The following is a 15,654-nucleotide window of genomic DNA, read 5'->3' as shown; positions in this document are numbered from 1 at the left end:
TGCTTAAAGGTTTTCTAGATCAATGATTCTTAAGTGTCATCTAGGGTGATGTTAGTGGTTCAGATACAATTATTAAAGACCCCACACATTGTTAAAAATCTGTCTGGGTGATTTTAATGAGCTGTAAGAGTAGATAATTAGTTACACAGATAATTTAAGACTTCTTCATAGATGAGCATTATAAGATTACCACTTAGTGGTGGTTGATGGAAGGATAGATTAAAGGTTCATATAATTCTGAATAGTGGCACAAGATAGGAGGCTCTTGCCCAAATGAGAGGTGGGTTTTGATGAAAGAGTTCAAGTGGAAATATTCCACTGAGGAGATGGAATTGAGAGCTAATGAGAAAAAACAGACAGAAGTAGATGATTGAACATAGATAGGAGTGGAATAGGAAAAAGTTTAAGGCAGCTCCTAGATTTTGGATTGGGAAGATAGTAATATTCCTAGAGAGATGGAATTTAGGTAGAAGACTAGGTTTTTAGATGGGTATAGTGTTGATCTGAAATATATATTTATGCATACTATAATATTAAAAACAGATTTTATATTGAATATTATTTATACTAGTTACATATTTATCATGTATATTTTACATATTTAATATTTCCATATTTACTATCTATATATTTTATTATGTTGCAGATTAAATATGATTATTGTATCTAATATAAATACATATGTATATAAGTAAAAACATTAATGTCTGAGCTTGTGAAGACAGATTTAATAGGGGGTTACAGATATGCTTTACTACAAACTAACCAGTAAGAGAATAAAGGCAATAAAACATAATAAATGTTAAGTGACAAACCTGGGCTCCATTTATTATATGTGATTTACTATATTTTATATGCATTATATAAAATATTTTACATGCATTTTGATTACATAACAAATTTTGGATCATTAATGCAAATAGCATGAGATTTTATCACACAATATTATTTGACAACTAACCAAAATTTAATTGATAATTTCAGATAGATAAATTTATTGCATATTTATATCACATTATTTGTTACACTTGGATATTCTTCTTTTAGAATCAATTTATAAAATTTTCATCTTAAATGGCTTTAGTTTAGTGTTCCAGATCTCTTAAGATACGTGTCTTTCTTTGTGAAACTGGAGTTTTGAATTTATGGTCATGTAGTTCAGTTTTGTGTCTTAATTGAATGGTAGGTGCTTCTGCCACAAATACATTTAGAGCAGGATAAACTTAGATTAATTACATAGCATATTAATTCATCATCATTGATCTCCTAGCCATACAACTGCTTATTGTTAAGATTTATGTGTTTCCCCTATGTTTAAAATTCTGCATTTCTCATGTTTAATCTGTGTCTTGTCTTCCCTTTTTTATTAAATAACCTTAAATATTTATGAAGCTGTGGTCAAATTACAGCAAGAATGTCTTCTGACTTTGGAAAGTCTAGTGAAAGACCCACTATAATAAAATAACCTTTGTTAATCATTATGTGTTCTTCTAACAATGTATTTTATACTAGTGTTTGTGAATGTTTAATTTTATTCATTATATGCCTATAAGTGATGAATAATCACTATTATACACATTCATTACCAAAATATTTATATATTGAATCCAATTATTCCTGTACAGGTATTGTCTAACAACCAATTATAAAAATAATTGTAAAGCCATTAAAATTGATTTTTTTATTTGAAGAGCATTTAACAGTATCATAATTTAGTTTGTTGAGATATAAGCAAACTAATGATATGGTATATTAAAACATATAGTTACGAATATAAAAGTTTCCATCTATAATAAAATTATAGGCAGTAAACCATAAGTGTAGATATTTTCATGAGGTCCTATAAGGTCCTAACTTTAATACATTTAATTTTCTGTCCTTTTTAAATTTTAACTAAGTTCTAATTTTCTCAATCTTAATGAAATTTTAAATATTGTGCTTTTTCTTCTAATATTTCCTAGTGATCACAGATTTAATAAAAAAAAAGCTGCTGGTAGATCTCGATTGTTTTCTAGTGATCATAGATTTATATTAACTTTTTTCTTATATTATTAATATTTTGACAGTATTTGATATGTTCATAGTTTTTTTAATGCAATAATTAGGTTTTATTCTGCCTCAATTCATTTTTAAAAGGATTCATTAGCCGAAAAAATATAGCCATTTTGTCCTAATATTCTTAATACATTTGGAATGTTAATAATGCTTTTCTTGCAATATTAAATTTCCAAGTTAAGAGAGAAGATAAAAACATCTGATTTCGGGCCTTCCTGGTGGCGCAGCGGTTGAACGCTGGGTTGCAAAGCTGCCCGCGGCCTCTGCAGCGCTGGTTCGATCCCCGGCTGCTCCCCGGCCACTGGAGGAGGGTCCCACATGGCGCGCAGACCTCTCCTGCCACCCGCTGCTCCCCTCAGCAGTGTACTCTGGTCCTTCTGCCTGCTCTGTTCCCTGCTCTGGCTCTGGTGAATTCTCTCACCCTCCCGTGCTTCTGACTGTACCCAGTGCATGTATAAACAAACCATCAAACAAACAAATAAATAAATAAATAAAACATGTCTCTATAAAAAAAAAAATTAAAAAATTAAAAAAAAAAACATCTGATTTCAATTTTGACACTTTTAACAAAGGGTTACATGTTCAAATGCACAGACCAGCTTAGCAAACACCTTCAACTATCTAAGGCTTATAAAACTTAAATTTCATCTGAATTAACTGAAGTTCCATTTCATTAAGTACATTATTTGAAGTATTGCTTTAAACAGCTAATAATGAGAGGAATTGATTTTTATCGAATTTTAAGAAATGTCTGGAAATAATGGGAGAAAGATCTGTTTCCTTGCTTTTGTATAGCTATAATTACTTTTAAAACATTTGTGCTTTCATGTTTTTTAAAGAACCCTTGCTTTCATTTGAGTTTTCTCCAAAGAAAGATTTGTTACTAAAAACACTATGTAAAAAAATATTTTTGGATTTGAGTGGTGAATCCTTTCTTTGGTTTTCCATTTCTCCATACTAGCATTAAATGCATGAGTTTATGGACATCTAGTTTTTTTAGCCAACCTCCACAAATCCTTTTAAGTTGAATCAAAAACAGTGGTATATGATCCTTGTGGTCGATTTATATACATTTATTAGTTTCAAATTTCAGAATATCAGAAAATTGTGCAAGTACTTTTTTGTTAGCATATTTGCCATAATTTTTTTTCTGTAGAATAGAATTAATATGGTTTATCCAAATTAATCTAGATCTGGATCAAAGAGATTTTCCTTTATTTTACAAACTGATGAGTAATGCTGGCATCATTCTGTTAGATCTTTTTGGGTCAGATTTCTTTTTTTTTTAATGCTGTACCTCTGATTGAAACAAATTTAGAAGTCTGTGGATCACTTTGATAGTTACGGTATATAACCCATTAACAAAATGGAAGCGATTTATCGTAATTGTAAAAAAGCAGTGGAGACAAACTGATCATATCTGTAGCTTGCTGTAGTTCTATTAATTCCTACTCTACCTCAATATTTAATTGTTTTTATGTTGAACAATATAAGCTGTTTAACCTGATTATATAAAATAATAAAAAATCAAATTGATCTGTATTGTTACATAGCTATAAAAGTAGAAAATCGATTATTAGTTTTATACCAACCACTAACTGAATGCTTTAACAGATTTTTCTGGGCTGTAAGGGGTTTAAGTGAAATGGACTTCCTCTGCCTTATGCTACAAGTGGGCAACTGATTCAGAGAAATGTAGTAATTTGCCCAAGGTCTACACCACTAGAGAGCAGTTATAATCTTGCTTTGAATTGTGGTTAATTTGATTCCAAAGACTATGTTCTTGAAATGTTATACTGACATTCTGCCTAAGGATTTAAAAAAATGACATTTCATTTTTATTTAAAATTACAATGTTAGATTGAAATAGACAAGTTCAAGTACATTCAGTATGAGGAAATTGGAAAGAAAAGAGGGAGACTACCGTAACTGACAGTAAATACCTAGAATAGGGAACTGCTGCCTTCAATTTTAGCATTCAGTCCAACAGATGGTTACCTGCTGGAAATAGTCTCTTCATCATCCTCTGAAGAGTGAATGAATGGGACCAAAATTGCTACAATCCTTCCAGTCCTTAGCGTATAAGTTTACAGGAAAAACATATAAGAATAAAGTTTTCATTTTCAATAGAAACAGAAAATTGTATATTTTATTTTACCTCAGGGCAAGAATAAAATGTAGGCTGTCAGTTTTATCGAAATTGTTTTTCCTTCAGCTGTACTATTTAGGAACAAAGTGCTCATGGGCATATGTATCACTAGAATTTCACTTATTGGGATGTGTTCTGAAAACTCATCATAATATCTGGAAAATAGTTCTTGTAATTAGTTTATGTTAGAAGAAAGATTTCTCACTGCTCAGAAATACATAAACATAAAGAAAAATTTCTCAGGAATAGTTATTATTTTTTAAGTGACAAAGCTTTGAAGAAATCCTTGTCTCAGAGTTTCATATATTTCACATTTATTAGTTTCTAGGATTGCTTTTTACATCAACTTATATTATTAATAAATTCCTGTGAAGAGCTCTATGGGTTGATGAGCTTATTATCATCTTTATTAGAATTATGATAGTAAGCAGACTCGTATTGAGAGCTAGCCCTATACTTAGCTGTACACAGAATATGCAATAAATATGTTTCAGGTAACAGCTTTAGAAAGGTACAGCTATCTCTGGAGTTTAAACAAAATGTAGTAGAAATATCAAGACATAAGACCATAGCTGAATGAGTATATTTGAAGTACTTACCAGGATTTCATACATTGTTCTAAACACATGATCTCTTTGTTTGCAGAGTTTAGGAAAAAGGATACCTAAGTAAAAATATTAATAACATAGAAAAGAGTGTAGAATTGATGAGACATACGTAGACATGCAGTATAGATGTGTAAAAGGAGGCATCACTGGGATCTATGAAGTGGAAAAGTTGACCTTAACATTGAAGAGTAGGTAGGTGAATTTCCCAACCAGAGAGAAAGGCTGAGCGTGATACCCTGAGGACACCATGGTCAGGTAGGCCTTTCTTAGCTCAAACCTGTGGAGGGGTTTGGGGTGGGGGGTCACAGCATCAAAAGAAGAAACCAGATATTCAACCAGCATAGGGCTGATAGTGTCCATGAGTATCTAAGAGTTGAATTGGTGGCAAGAAACAAGGCAAAATTTAAGGGCAAGAAATGACAGCTTTAGAAGAACCCTGAAAAAATGAATGAGACTCCTCGCTTACCACTGGGGATAGTGGGTCTCTTTTAGCCTCCCAGTACAAGTAAGTTCTTGGAATTCTTAGGCCCCTCAGGCTACTTGATTAATTTAATCTCCTCTTTGAAAACAGCTTTATTCAAATTCTTGTTCAGTGTGCCTCATTCTTTCCAATCTAGTTAATTTTAAATTGCTTCAATCTCAGCCTTCTTGATCTTATTACAACCCACCTGTAGCACTATTTGTAGTTTCATATATCAGGCTCAGTTTCATGTAACTGATTTTTTTTTTCCATTTTCAATAATGCACTGAAAACAGCTTCTTTTTTGTGCAGCTTTGTAAAAAAAATTTATGATGTGTATTTGTGAAGATGATTTCTAACCTAAAAAATGTGATTATTCTTATTGGCCTGTTCTACAACCACTTACACAAAAACTGACTTCCTCATCTTGCTTTGTGGGTCTCAACTGACTCACAAGTGTGGGTCTTATTCCCTACAGCATAGCATTAAATGTAGACCTTTTAAAAGAAGATACTCATTAATTGTTATTCCACATTTCAATTCAGAAAATTATTAATAGCTAATACATTATACCTGGACTTTTAATACTTGTACTTTATTTATTTTTATTTATTTATCTATTTGTTTGTTTGCTTATTTATTTATTTGTACAAGCACTGGGTACAGTCAGAAGTGCGGGAGGGTGAGAGAATTCACCAGAGCCAGAGCGGGGAGCAGAGCAGGCAGAAGGACCGAAGCACACTGCTGAGGGGAGCAGCAGGCGGCAGGAGAGGTCTGCTTGCCATGTGGGACCCTCCTCCGGTGGCTGGGGAGCAGCCGGGGATCGAACCGGTGCTGCAGAGGCTGCGGGCAGCCTCGCAACCCAGCGCTCAACCGCTGCACCACAAGGGAGGCCCTAATACTTGTACTTTAAAAAAACAATTCTTACTAAACTTTCTATAAGGAAATAAATATTTAAGAATCTAATCCTATAGATGTTTGAGTAAATGTAAATAAAACCATTATTTACAAAGTTTGCCTACAGTGGCTTTTATTTGTCAGTTTTGCAGATAGGTAGGTTAGTAAGCCTTGAAGAGATGTTAAAAGATACCATAGCTCCATGCTTTTACTGTCTTTTTGCTCTGCCTTTGCTTATGGTTGCCTTCTGTCCTCATGCTTATAGATTTCAGGTACTTTCATTGAGCTTGTATCCACATAGGAAGGGAAAAGACTTCCTATTAGCCTGAGTTTAGTCTTTTTTTCCCAGAGATGGAAATCCTCCCCATGAACTTCTGCCAACAGATCTGTGGTAAGAATTATCTCATGTAGCAGCCACCTGTAGCTATAAGAGAGGTAGGCAAATTGAATACATCTACTGAGCTTCTCTAGCAGAAGAAAGCAAAGGAGAAAGAACTTTAGGAATAGATATTAGTAAATCAAACTGAGTGTTAGGGCAATAGGATGTCTGTCTGTCGGGGTATCTACTTAATATATAAAGAGAGATACTTAAGGAATTGGTTCAACTGATTTGAGGGCTGGCATATTGAAAATTCTGGAGGGATTTAACATTTCAATGCAAGTCTGAAGGCAAATTTGGAGGCAGAATTCCTTTTTCTCTTCAGCATTTTGGAAGACTTCAGTCTTTTCTCTTAAGGTTTTCAACTGCTTAGATGAGGCCCATTCACACTTTCGAGGGAAATCTGCTTCACTTAAATGTTTACTGATTTAAAAGTTAATCACATCTAAAAATACCTTCACAGAAACATCTAGACTATCCTTTGACCAAACGAGTGCATATCCTTTCCAAGTCCACACATAAAATTAAGCATCACACTCACATTGTTTTTACTAATATTCAGTAATGAACAGTGACTTAGAGAACTTTCAGATTCTAGTCAACCATTAGCTTCAGTGGGCTGACATCCTTCTGATTCAAATTATAGTTTGTATATATTAAATGCAATACTTTTTCTATGTATCCCAGAAAATTCTCGTATTGATTCTGAATTAGAGTTAAAATACTAATATCCACTTAAGCAGGGGAAAAGCTTTAAAAATATATATAAATATTGAGATTTATTAGACTTACTTTGCATCTAAGGTGGCAAATAGTGATAACATTTTAACCAGTAAGATGCCTTCTACCTAAATGAACCAGTGAATGTTAGGAGGGACAATGGAATGTTGATTGGCTTAGAAATGAGGACACCTAGGCTTTTATATATCTCTAAATTAGTTAATTTGCCACCTTTGAATCGCCTGTAAAAGAGGACTAAAATAGACCCCTTTCCTTTCTTACTAATTGTGAGTTATATGAGATAATGGATATTAAAAAAATGACTTATGAACCGTAGAGTGATAAAAAAAATATACAGAGATACTAAATATAAGAACAAATGTCTCATAATAACCTCTGTGATTAGAGGACGGCATGATAGACAAGCTGTCAAGTGAAGGTTAGCAGCTAAGCTTTGGAAACAGCCCAAATGCCCAAAAATAGATGACTGGATCAAGAAGATGTGGTACATATACACCATGGAATATTACCCAGCATTCAAAAAAGATAAACACATGCCATTTGTAGCAACATGGATGGCGCTGGAAGGATCATGCTCAGCGAAATAAGCCAGAAAGAAAAAGAAAAATACCGGATGGTCTCACTCATAGCAGGGATCTAGAAAACTTAAATAAATAAGGGACCAGGAAAATGAATAACTATAAGAAAGTGAAAATCAAAATCAACAAATAACTATGAGCCAGAGACACTTTTTGGGGGGTGGGGGGCGGGAGGGGAGGGATTGGGGTCAGAATGGGGGGGTTGCAATTGTATGGGGAATATAAAAATAAAATTTATTATTTAAAAAAAAAGTTAATAAAAAATTAAAAAAAAAAAAAAAAAGAAATGATTTGACCCAAACTCTGATAGGGTACGTTTTAGTATGGAAGGCCTAAAGAAACATCCATCTCATGAGAGTGTTACCTGTGGAAAGCAATAGGAGATCCATTTCCTGGTAGAATAGTTGGAAATTAATATCATCAAGCTGTTAGGTTTAGTCAGCATAATAGCTGTTTTAATTCAGGCCTGTTTGACCTGCTACTTGGAGATGCGCAATTATTCAACTAGTATTAGGGGAAATCTAATTTAATAAATATTTTGCCTTAAGAATAAACTTCTAGAACTGAATATTAGTTTTTGTAAAACTAAATAAAGAAGGGTATAACAGAAGAGCATACCTAATATTATAGTTATTATTAAGATCATCCTTTAAGTTGTCTCAAGTGCTGTGTTGCTTAAGTTAATTTCACTTTTATGAAAAATAATTAGGTACTACTAGAAGTCATTAATGGTTTTTGAATTCATTGAATTATCATTTAAGCATATTATAATCAGCTAACTTTCAAAAAATAGTTGATAATAAATATACCTGTGAAGTGGGACGGGATTTTATAACACTAACTACAATTAATATTAATCTTTGACTTCTTCATATAATCATGAATGTCTTTGGGAGGATAATTTTGAATGTGTTTATTTATGATATCAACTTCTTATGGACAAAATTCAGGTAACCTAGCAATTTAATTCCTTTTTAAAAAATATTGATTTTAAAACACTTAAACACCAGGGGTCTCCTGGTGGCTCAAGGGGTTAAGATGCAACCTATGAAGCTCACTGCAGCCACTACAGCACAAGTTCGATCCCCAGCCAGGGAGGTGACCCACATGGTGCAGCAGACCTCTCCTGACTTGCCCGCTGCTCCCTTCAGCAGTGTATTTCAGTTGATAGGCCTATTCTGTTCCCCACTCTGTCTCTGGTGAATCCTCTTACTCCACAAAACTCTGGCCTGTACCCCTGTTCTTGTATGTATAAATAAATAAATCTTAAAAAACAAAACACTTAAACACCAGCCGTTAACACTTTTTCTTGATGTTCATGTGACCTGGAAACTTAAAACTTTAGTGTTGGTTTCAAGTTTTCAGTGTTGGTTATTTGTGATCATTCCTTTGCCCTAGCAATTTCACTTTTAATCATTTATCTTAAAATAGAGTGATTTTGGATGTGTGTGTAGTATTCAAAATGTGGACAGTCTAAACAACAGATTTTTTAATGGTTACAATGCTATTCTTCATATGCCAGAATTATAGACATCCACGAAATATGATTTTCTACATTTATTACATGAAATGGAAAAATGTTCATGACAAAATGCTAAATGAAGAAAATGTGCTAAAAATGGAGTATAACTCATTAATTCACTTAATGCATAAATTACAAATTGTGTATAATTAGGACTTTGGGGGCAGTACAATGCATTCTGTAATCCTTAACATGAATATGTTAATATGTAAAATACTGTAGGCGTTTTGTTTGATGAAATTTAGAGTACTTTTATTAATCTGGGGAATTAAAAAAAAACATGTTAGGTTTATTGCAAATGATGGACTTACAGTCAATAAAGAAAAATTTATTTAAATTTGATGCAACAGGCACTGTGGTATGTTCTTTACTAGTGTACCTCCATGATTTTGATAGCCCTTTAGGAAAATAACTGAAGTAGCAGAAAGTAGAAAATTCTAGAGTAATTCTGGATTTGAAAATGTAGGTAGGAAGCTTTTGTCATCTAGAATAAGTTGTTCATTGGTACTCCAGTGTGGGAAAGACTCGATCTTGGTTCTTGGAGACCATAAAATTAAAACTTAGGTGGCTTATTTTATTTAAAAAAAAATACTGACATCTTTTAATTTCCAACAAATATTTGATATGAACAAGACATGAGAAAAGAGAAGAATAGCAATGAGAAAACAAGTTGCTCTAAGGAGGGTTAGCTTTGAAAATGACTTCACTGTTAATGGTTAGCCTACTCGGGAACATAATTGCACTAACTTAGGAGCACTTACTTTAAATGTAGCACTTCAAAAATGCAGAAAGAAATTCTTATTTATAGTAAGAATAGACCCTCACATTAAATGAATCATACTAAGAGCTGGACTGTGAAAGGAACACAACTATTAAAAAGAACTATTTTAATTACTATGCTAAGAAATACATTTCTAATAAAGATAAACAATTCTTTTTCATTGCAATACATTTTCTCTTGTGCAGTTCTCTTTGTATTGAAGAATATTAATTTACGTATATAAGTACACATTTCTGAGGTACAACTTCTGATGTGCTTTCTTTTGAGCAGTTCCTTAAATGTCTAAATAATCAATCTCTTTGATCACAGTCATGGAAGATGTTCCCTTATTGTATATCATTTCCCCCCTGTAGTCACATATTGCTATAAATGAAATATGAAGTAAGAAAATGAAAGAAAAATTTTGTTTGTTTTTGGCAGTCTTTATCTTTATTCTAGGTCCCTAAATTAGATGCACTGCGTAGCCCTACCTCAGAATACTGATTTTCTTCTGCCAAATAAAGAAGGACAGACATTATTCTTGTGGCTGCTCTGTCATTCATCCAATTAAAAGATTGGTTCTTGACAATCTATCATTTGGACAAAATATTCATTGGCACAGTTTGCATTTTCAGAGTTCATTCATCCACAACAAGGATAACAAAGGGGAAGTCTCCATGAACAGGATTGCTTGAATACAAGGGAAGAATGGATGAAAAACAAAAATCTAAAATTGTACTTAGATGTGAGATGGGGATTTTTTTTATCGTTTACTAAATTTTTTGTCAATCACATGGAAATACTGCATTTTAAAATGTGTTAGAACACATTTATAGCTCTCAAACTTGAAACTGAAATTGCCACATTTAGGTGTTGACTTATATAGCTCATAAATCACGAACCACTGTTTGGACAGTATTCATCTGCAGAGCTGGTATAGGAAAGTGGCCTGTTCGATGCTTTTCTAAACCTGACTGCTGCAGACTGAACAACTTCTGACCAGATAGATCCAGAAATGGGGCTGGAGGCAACATTTTAGTTGTTGATTCAGAAAACAATTTTTGGCAAAAAATAGTAGAAAGTTTAAAAAATTAAACCAGGAGTTCAAACCTTCAGCAAAGTACGAATTAAACAATAACTTATATTCATATTGTCTGAAACCATTAATTAAATAATACGTGTCTATGCAATGTGTTGAAATCTATAAAATGTGCTCAACACTATAAAATTAATTAGAGGATATAAAAAATAACACTTCTAAATTAAGTCCTCATTTGGAGAAAATTAATTTGCCTCTACTTGATTTGTGGATCTACATATCCTACAAAATGAAGGTCAAGCACTTCTGCATAGCTTATCAGTCAGGATTCTTGGTTGAAAGCAAAAGTACCACTTTGGCTTAAGGAAGTACCCCTTCATACAGAAGGTGATTTATTAAAGGATCTTGGGTAATTTATGGAATTCTGGCAAGTCATGAGTACCAGATTGAGGCCAGGTTGTCAAGAACAGGGCCCAGAATTATGCCATGGTTGCTACCTGGTGTAATGTCAGGTACCACCATTGCTAAGCATACACAAGACTGCAGTCATCATGCACTGACCCTGAAATACTGCCCCTGCTGCCACAAGAAAGCAGATGCAGGGCCTCCCTGGTGGCGCAGAGGGTTAAGCGCAGTGCTGTGAAGCTGTTCACAGCCTCTGCAGCACGAGTTGAATCCCTGGCCAGCCAGGGAGCAAGCCACATGGCGCAGAAAACCTCTCCTGGCTCGCCCGCTGCTCCCTTCAGCAGTGTACTTCAGTCAGTCTGCCTGTTCTGTTCCCCACTCTGTCTCTGGTGAGTCCTCTCACCTCCCGCACCTCTGGCCTGTACCCTAATTCTTGTATGAATAAATAAATCTTAAAAAAAAAAAAGAGAGAGTAGATGTAGCTGCCTTAGCAGTCACCACGCTTGCAGGAAAAGCCACGGACTGTTTATGCTTCTTTATTGTCACTAGCTTCCTGAATCAGGTGGGGCTGATAGGGAGGTTCCAGCTCAGAAATCTTCACCTTAGCTATAGGGAAGATTGTAAACATTACTATGTTTTATTTATTTTTGTTTCTTTGACTGACATAAGGTGGGAGATTCCTCAAACATAAGAATAAAATATAGATGATAAGAATCCAGAAAACAGTTAATGTGTATATGGTATTCAGGGTCTTCAACTGCAAGCTTCATAGCGTCCTTTGTTGCCCCTATATACCCTGCATTCTGATCATAGACTCTCCCTCACCTTCTAGCACCCCAGAAAAGTTAGAAACTTTTCTAACATCAAAGTATTTCTCATATTGCTCCCCAAGAAGGGAACTCCCTGGGGAGTCACATTGTTCCCTGGATCTGAATTTTTTTCCTCTTCCCTTAATGTGGACTGACCTCAATAGCTACATCTTCTACAAAGTCTTCTTCTTCTTTTTTTTTTTTTTAAAGATTTATTTATTTATTTATACAAGCACTGGGTACAGTCAGAAGTGCGGGAGGGTGAGAGAATTCACCAGAGCCAGAGCGGAGAGCAGAACAGGCAGACTGATGAAGTACACTGCTGAGGGGAGCAGCGGGCAGCAGGAGAGGTCTGCGCGCCAAGTGGGACCCTTGCCAGCAGCCAGGGATCGAACCAGTGCTGCAGAGGCTGCCGGCAGCTTTGCAACCCAGCACTCAACCACTGCGCCACTGGGGAGGCCCAGTCTTCTTTTTTTTTAAACCCTAGGAAGAAACATGATTTTCATTTGGAGTTCTCTTATTCTGATTTTTATTCTTTTTTTATTTCTCTCTTGCCCCTTAAACGTAAGCTCTTTAAGATGAGATACCATGCTTTAGTAATTTTGTGGAGCTTCAAGTCACAGTGATCACTAGACTGTACTCATTGGTCCAATCTCTTGTAAAAAGAATTTTTAATAGGACTTTTTAAGACTCCAATTTTATAATACTTGAATGGGAATTTATATTTTTTAATTATTTCCTCTAAGCACTGTTTTGCACATAGCTTCAGATATTATCTCCACTCATAATTTGAAAAAGAAAAGTCAAACCCATGTTACATACCTTGAATTTTTCTCTCCAAACAGTAATGTACAATGCTAAGTCACATTTCATTGGATTAAAAACCAAGCCTCCTTACTGCTAGTTGAAATGTGGCAGGTTATCATATAGAAAAATTTTCAAATAAAAAATAAAGACAGGGCCTTCCATGGTGGCACAGTGGTTGAGCACTGGGCTGTGAAGCTGCCCGCAGCCTCTGCAGCACCGGTTCGATCCCTGGCCGCCAGCGAGGGTCTCACATGGCACTCAGACCTCTCCTGCTGCCCGCTGCTCCCCTCTGCAGTGTATTTCGTCAGTCTGCCTGTTCTGTTCCCTGCTCTGGCTCTGGTGAATTTTCTCACCTCTCTCACCCTCCCGTGGTTCTGACTGCTAAATGGAGACTTGAAATACATTCTTATCTATATGTATGGTACTTTACAGCCTGTAGATATTAAGACCAAGCATATCTTAAATTCTGACTTTTATTTCATATGAGTGTGGCAGATATTATTCCCATTTCACAAGGTGTCATTTTCTGTTATCTGAGTTATAGAACTATTAAAGAAACTATGATCATGATATCTTAGATTCTAAGTAGTTACATTAATCAAATTATAAATTCAACAAAATACTTCTTTAAAGATCACACTAAATAGAAATGCTTTATCTTCTTATTTTAGGTTTCCTTAGACCTTGAGGGGAATATATTCTCATGGTCTTACATGCATTAGGTCCAAATCTATTTTCTAGGTCTAAAGGAATGTGGGGGTGGTATCTTGCTAGGCTTTTTTTTTTTTTAAAGCAAACTGAATCCTTTATTTACTATAAATGTGAGATGAATTTCTGATCACTGAATTACTTAAGATGTATTGAGTCTTTGACTCTTTATAACTGAACTCATTCCTAGCACTTGAAATGATAACTTTTATATAGATCAGAAATGACCCCATTTTTTGGATAATGTTAAGCAAGTTGTGCCTTGTTGCACAGAGCTGGGGAATGCACATGCATGAAAGTAAAAGTAAAGTTGTTTTCTATAAATATATTTCCATTATTCAGTGTTACCTCTCTTTTCTAGTGATAACTCTTCAGGGATTCTTATCAAACTTAGAGATTCCACTTGGAAAGTCACAGACATAGCGTGATCATTTCCCCTGCACTTCAGCTCTAAGTCTACAACATCTCTTCCTGTATGCTTCGAAAGAAGCCAGCTTAATTAATCTGAGGGAGGAGACTAAAGTTCTAACCCAGAAGTCTCCTTTCTTGGGCTAAGATAAGTGAATCTGAATACCCATGCATGGCAGTTTGCTGGAAGGTGGAGGAAAGAGACTAGTCATTCTAGATTGGTAATGTAATATAGCAAGAAACAGCTCCATTTTAATTGGCTTAAACAACATTAGAAGCTATATGTGAAGATGATGTTATACATTGTATATGGTAAAGAACCTCAGTGAATTGGATTTAGTATTTTGAACTGCTGGCTAGAGCATATACTGTATATGTTTGATCTATTTTTTTAGATCAATATACTTTTAAATGTTACATGAAAAAAAATATTGTACTTAGGGATGAAAATTCTAAGTTATATAGCTTTTATCCTGTATTTTAAATTACAAAAGTAATGCATGTTTCTTCTAAAGAACATAATGTTCCTTCTAAAGAAATATGCAAGCTGATAAGGGTAACAAAGTAAAATAAAAGTCTTCTTTTTCTGTACCCTTCAGAAGTACAATAGCTTTTTGGTTAAAAACCAAATGATACAGCAAGGTTTATTTTGTCATTTTCTTAGCAAATGCTGATGTTAAATGATAATTTTAGTACACTAATATTCCAAGGTGGGAGATCTGTTATTTTCTTTTTACTTCTTTGAATTTGATTACTGTAATTAACTGAATTGGAAATTAAAATAAAATGAGCCCACAGGTTGGACCAGTTGCGCTTCAGTAAAAACAGATGTCTATTTAAATACCTGATTACTCCAATATCCACAGTCCATGAAGCCTTCTGTGAGCCACTGCCTTGGGTTTTGTCGGCGAAGATGGGCACTGGGAGACTCTGGGGAACAGGCAGAATGTGAAACATGGCACATGTGACTGCTGGGAGAAAACAAAAAACAAAAATCGCTTGTCTGTTCTTTTCAAATTGGTCTGGGCAATGCAAGAAAAACCACAAGATAAATATGGCACAGCTTCCTGAAGTATCAGCTTTGCTTCAAGTTTTCAGGGCAAAATGTTATAATGAAATAAATAAGACCATGTTAAGGAATAAATTTAAATGCCCGATTGATGGGAATTTCCATGTTTCAACACAAAACACAAAGGAAATTATTTTTAAGGATTAAGTTTATATCATTAATCTGTGAGGCTATGTATTTCATCTCTTTTGCCATTAAAAAGTACTTCTGCTTGGGAAAATTTGAGAAACTCTGCTATTTGTTAAGGATATAAGAAAGAA

General features: G+C 34.5%; 1 protein-coding gene and 1 long non-coding RNA gene across 2 annotated transcripts in view; one reads left to right on the top strand and one right to left on the bottom strand.

Annotated features, from left to right (window-relative positions):
- Positions 1-15,654, top strand: part of CHSY3 (chondroitin sulfate synthase 3) — a 226,857-nt gene that overhangs the window by 15,239 nt on the left and 195,964 nt on the right. The window lies entirely within an intron of this gene.
- LOC129145637 (uncharacterized) overlaps positions 1-15,654 on the bottom strand; it is a 64,917-nt gene that overhangs the window by 11,983 nt on the left and 37,280 nt on the right. Inside the window, exon 2 of the long non-coding RNA XR_008551483.1 lies at positions 15,170-15,296. This is a non-coding gene — a long non-coding RNA (uncharacterized LOC129145637). The remainder of the gene's footprint in view (positions 1-15,169; positions 15,297-15,654) is intronic.

Source organism: Talpa occidentalis, unplaced genomic scaffold (assembly GCF_014898055.3).
Source record: "Talpa occidentalis isolate TD23 unplaced genomic scaffold, MPIMG_talOcc4v2.1 talOcc4.13, whole genome shotgun sequence".
Classification (NCBI taxonomy): Eukaryota; Metazoa; Chordata; class Mammalia; order Eulipotyphla; family Talpidae; genus Talpa; species Talpa occidentalis.
The sequence above is the reverse complement of the archived record's forward strand: the minus strand, read 5'-3'. Positions and strand labels throughout refer to the sequence as shown.